General features: G+C 41.0%; 1 pseudogene; it reads right to left on the reverse strand.

The window, feature by feature from the left end:
- LOC125288983 overlaps positions 1-5,100 on the reverse strand; it is a 5,465-nt pseudogene extending 365 nt beyond the window's left edge.
- Positions 5,101-5,739: the final 639 nt, after the last annotated feature.

Genomic DNA, 5,739 nt, shown 5'->3' on the forward strand with positions numbered 1-5,739 from the left:
CATGCCCACCAGGATTTCCTTGAGGTCGTATTTCTCCTCCAGCTTGAACTTGGGGAGACCCACCTGCACCTCAACAGTGTCCATCATGTCTGGTTTGGTCCACTCTGCAAAGTTCTCATAAGTGAGCATCTGCTCCAGCTGAGAGAGAGAAACAGGGAAGATAGAGATTGAGAGAGAAAGAAAGAGAGCGAGATAGAGAGATGGTTGGGTTTTCTACCTATACATGTCTAATAAAGAGATATTATAAACTGCTCCCTCTGACACGTCTGTGCACTGCACTGCCAGGTTGCCCGTTTTACCTACTCTAGTCCAGTGGTGTTGTCCTCCATTTCATTAGGCAGCATAATGAGCATGCTCAGATATTTGCTCACGTAGGGCATCTCTAGAATCTGGCAGTTGGCGTAGGGGATGTAGGTGAAGGGGAACTTGGCCTTCTGCTGCATCATTTGAACAGGCTTGCTTGCATTCTGTAAACAGAGACATGGATGTGATACACATTCTCATGTCAACCAATAATGTTTACACACACACACACACACACACACACACACACAAAGATGGGATGTTAGAAGTCTCGTAAACCCATATTTAGCAGCATAAAGGGCAAAGACAACATATCATAATTTTGACTATTTCATGGAAAATATATGTTCACTTTGAATTTGATGCCAGCAACATGTTTAGGAAAAAGTTGGGCCAGGGGTATGTTTACCACTGTGCTGCTTCACCTCAATTTGACAAAATTCTGTTTAGGAACATGAGGAACGTTTAGGATCATTTAGGAACTGGAGTAGACCAGTTGATCGAGATTTGAGTATGAAATGTTCCAGCCCGATATAGGATCTCAGTTGCTTAACAGTAAGGTGTATTCTTACTCATTCCATGATGTTTTTCATTCCATGATGCACCTAATTTGACAGGTCTAGACTGCAGACAGGCCATTTCCAGCACCTCGACTATTCCTCATATGGCATTGCCATTGTTTTCCAGAAATATTCAAGGTCTTCCCTGATGGCAAATAATCGTACCTGCCTCAAAACCTGGATTGCTCCTAAAAAGGTGCGATCTAGAATCATTGTGGAGACAAGGAGAGACTTAATAAGTATAAGAGAGCTGTGATGGCAATAAAGATGTTTCCATTGATTATTTAAAAAGGGTATGCATAATTTTGGACACAGCATTTTTCATAAAAATGTTAAAAAATATAAAAACGCTTCTTTTTGATTCCATGTTTCTACCACAATGGCCCCTATTTTGCACCCTGGCGCATGACGTAAAACTCGTTTTCCACCCGGCGCAAAGTTTCTTATTTTGCACGTCTAGTTTTTAAACAATGTGCCCAGGGGTGTGATAATTAACAACCTAGGGAGTGGCCTAGCTCATTGTCTAAAAAACGCTATTGTACACCACCTAAAACGCATTACGCCACTGACCAAGAGAAACCTGGTCAGAAGTCTATGGCGAGTGGTTTATATGTTATTTTAAGAGCGCATTGTCAATTGGCGGGTGCACAACGCACCATCCTTCTATCCTCCATGAAAATGCACCAGCGCACATCCATGCAAAACATTAGAAACTAGATGTACCACAGAGCGGTACAAAATATGACCGCCGCCCAGTCCAGCACATTTTTTCCACAAAAATAAATCACGCTGAAAGGCCTATATGAATGGTATGACAACAAGACAACAAGTACCAAAACATGATTAGTTCATAGATTTCACATGTAAAATTAATTTTATACAACCCCACCCCCATCTTGCCTGTTCATAATTCTGAGAAATTCTTGTGTGCATGTGAGCGTCAGCTGGTGTGTGTTAGTGTGTGTGTGTGTGTGTGTGTGTGTGCATGCTTGTGTGTGTGCCTGTGTATGTGCCTGTGTTTGTGCATTTGCATGCATGCGTACATATGTCTACTGTGTGAGTATGTGTCATAAGTATGATTACTGTGAATGTATGTGTGTGCGTGTGTATCTGTTTATGCACATGTGTGCACATGGAATGGGTTAAGATGACCCCTGGAGGCAAACATACGGAAAAAATTGGCCCTACGGTTCTCAAGATATTCACAGAAAACTGTGTCTGCCCTACCCTCCTTTCGGGGGGTCCAGTCCAGCGGGGGGGCTACAGATCAAAACGATGGTTCCATGCTATCCATGTTGGGTTACATGCCCACCAAGTTTCGTGTACCCCGGTCTTACAGTGTCCCGGGAATCCTTGACGGAAATTTGGACATGCGAAAAAGAAAAGAAAAAAAAATCTGACTAAACCTATATGACAGCCGCTTCGCTGTGCGGCGGTCATAATTACACGATTAGGCTACAATGGGAAACATAATTAGAATAAAGATATTACGAAATACATCTCACAATGCATTTGCAAATTGGTAATGACGGTTAAAAGTGATTAGGTCGAGAGCACAGCTGAAGACGCACTACCACAAGATATAAGCAGCTTCTCTGCAGGATAAACGTTGTTTTATTCAGTCATTTGAAAAATATTAGGTAAGTGTTGCTTTTTCCAGCCTATGTTTTCGATGGTAACCCAATGTCAGTCAATAGTGAAAGTAACTTATTGCGTATAACTGTCTTGTCGTTGACTGACATGGTGAAGTTAGTTTCACTATGCCAATGAGTTCAAATAAAAGTGCAAATGAGGCTATGCTAAGTTTTAGTAAAGCATAGTTTAGTGGAATGACTGTTCCATACGGTCTCGCAAGCAGACTCCTTCAAATGCGCCATTGACTGTCAAAATACCGATACATTCTTTGACCAAGGGAATGACAGATGTCATTCTCATTGGTTTAAATGATGTTACACTCCAAACACACCCATGACTGATTAAGAAACCTAGGAACACCTTGTTGCGCCATGCGCTCGACGTTTGATAACGAAAACACTCCCAATGTGGACGGGACATCCTACTAAATTTGAATAAGCTTTTGACTAGTGACAATGCACTTTAGACTGTCATGATAGGTTGTACAACCTTTAGGCATGTGGAAGTATCATTTTCAGTCAGAACAAACATATTGGTCAAGATAAAATCAACATTAAATCAATATGTGTCAGGGTTATAAATCATTTTGTTCTTAACTGTATATCTAGTGTATGATGTAATATATATATGTGTGTGTGTGTGTGTGTGTGATGCAATATGAACTTATTTATATCTATACACACATACGATTTTTTTGTGCTTACCTTATTGAGCTTAAACTGCACTTCTTTTGTTTGAGCGCTGTTGAACTGCCGGTCCCAGCTGACTTTGAAGTAGATTGCATTAACCAGCACCAGCCTGGTGTCCGCACACAAAATCCCTGGGGCCAAGAGGTCCTTGATTTTGTCTACAATCAAAATAAATCAGTCAATGTGAGACTGATGAAAGACATGAAGAGATTACTGAGAAATTAAATGAGAAACGACTGAGGTCATGCTTACTGGCTGAATAACAGATCTTTACACTAATACTAAATAGTTTGAACTGATTTATAATGTTTTGAACATGTCATTTTTTTGGCCCTGAACTCATGATGACCCTGAGTCTTTTCCTCTACCCATTTGTTGATTTACACTCAAGCTGCCTCTGCATTTTTACAGAAGTCAACAGCCTCCAGCTTAGCAAGGTAGTGTGTCAGCAAGGTATTTCTGAACAGTGGGGGACTCTGATGATGATGAACTCGGACGATATCAAGTGAGATCCACATGGGACGATCATCACAGAATGAAAGTGCAGACAAACTAGTCTTACCTCAACAAACTGGTACTGATCTCCGTACAGGTGATTGGTCAGACCAAGGGTGTAGGGGGCGCCCTGTGTCTTCAGGGACTACAGTGAAAACAATTGAAAACATTTTATTTGTATTTTAACTAGCCACACAATACTGAAGGGTATTCTCCAGGTTATGAGAGAGTTGGAGAGAGAGAAACTGTCCGCTTTTAATCTATAGAAGTAATGAATTTACACTAATGCAATTGTTACATTTTTCCTGGAGTGTTTTAGACATGGCAATATGTTAAACCAGAACATGATTTCGGTTGGTTCCACAACTCTTGCAATAGGGTTCTGGAACCAACTGTCCCAGTTCCAGGGCTCTTGCAAGCTGCAACTGCCTACCAACTACCAGGCTGAATCAACCTTTTGGGTTTTGTGAAAAAGACCGAGGGCTTATCAGAGAATGACTCACCAATGGAAAAAGTGACTAATCATGGCCATCCAAGAGCTAGTTGACGCATGTGCTAATCGAAAAACGCTAACAAAGGCACACCTTACCATGATCACAGAATTCATAGTTTACCCACCTCTTATTTTACCACTTCATCCCTGATAAGAACATTTTAAAGCCAGTAAACCGTCGCTAGCATACAACAGCTGTTTTACAGATTAATGTAACATTACATCATGCACGTTAGCTTATAAGTTGTGCAAGCCTACTCTGAATTCACAGTATTGCCCATGGCTACTATTTCATGTTAAATCAACTTTAAAATGTTTTGCTCAATTGCTAGCAAAATGATCATGCTAGCGGCAGTAGCAAGGCTCACCTCATTTCCCATTTGGATTCTTCTTTTTTTCTCCGTCCCTGCTCGGTTCTTGTTTCTGGATTCTGGGGTTCAGCCTTCTAAAACTGCTAGCTAGAAGGTGGCTCCTTCTAACCCACAACTCAAAGCAGGCTTATGAGTGTGAAACTGCACGTCAAAAGCATCAAATAACATTCACGCCATTTTGTGAGGTCAGGCTTTTTTGACAGATGACGTGGTTCTGTTGGCTCGTTGAAAGCGAAATACAACGTGATAGTAACACGATAATTACGTCCTGCTCAACACGTTTTTTAACTAGGAAACGTGTTACACAACACGTCCCAATAGATTAATTAACGTGACAGTGACACGTTCAGACGTGAGACTGGGTTGTTTGAACACTGTGAGCTTACCTTGTACATTTGTGCCTCAGTGTTGCCCTTGGCTCCAAGGCAGACCATGGCCAGGGCAGAAAAGATGCTCAGAGGAGAGTAGAACACATTGACCGTCTTGTTTTTCTCTGAGATCTTCTTGAAAAGTTCAAGGGAGAAATGCGCATTTGCAGATGCCAATGATTCCATGGTGTAACTTAAGAGTCTGGAATTGGAATACATGTGTCATTACAGTACATGTATATACAATGGCACAGAATGCAAACTTTTATGTCAGTAAAGAGATAAGGCGCCAGTCAAACTGAAACACGAGTCAGGTTAGAAATTAGTCCCAGTGGGAGGTCAAAGAAATTGATGGCAGTGTTTCTCAAAGTGTGGTCCTGGGACCACTGGTGGTCAGCAAGCTATCCCAAGTGGTCCGCGAGCAGACATAGTAAAATAGAATGTAGATGAGTTGTTTGCAATATTGAACCGACTTGTATGTAAATCCAAACAGACTAGTTCTGCAACACTATGTAAGATATGCAGTTTAAATCATATGAATCATAGTCTGACACAATAAGCAAGGTGCAAAGACATTAAGCAAGTGGCTCAGTGAGTAGGCCAATTGTGTAATATACTGTTGAAGTAGGTCTACTCTTTTTTTATCTAGGTGGTCTGTGAGTTTTTGTTTTATTGGTTAATTGGTCTGAAAAAGTTTGAGAAAAACAGGCCTAAATGATCATCTATAAAACCTTAACAAAAAGATGTCAATGACACACTATTAGCTTGCAAAATAAAACCAGTATGACAACCAAACCCACTCCGTTGGGAACGGTTAATCTAGCT

Source organism: Alosa alosa, chromosome 23 (assembly GCF_017589495.1).
Source record: "Alosa alosa isolate M-15738 ecotype Scorff River chromosome 23, AALO_Geno_1.1, whole genome shotgun sequence".
Classification (NCBI taxonomy): domain Eukaryota; kingdom Metazoa; phylum Chordata; class Actinopteri; order Clupeiformes; family Clupeidae; genus Alosa; species Alosa alosa.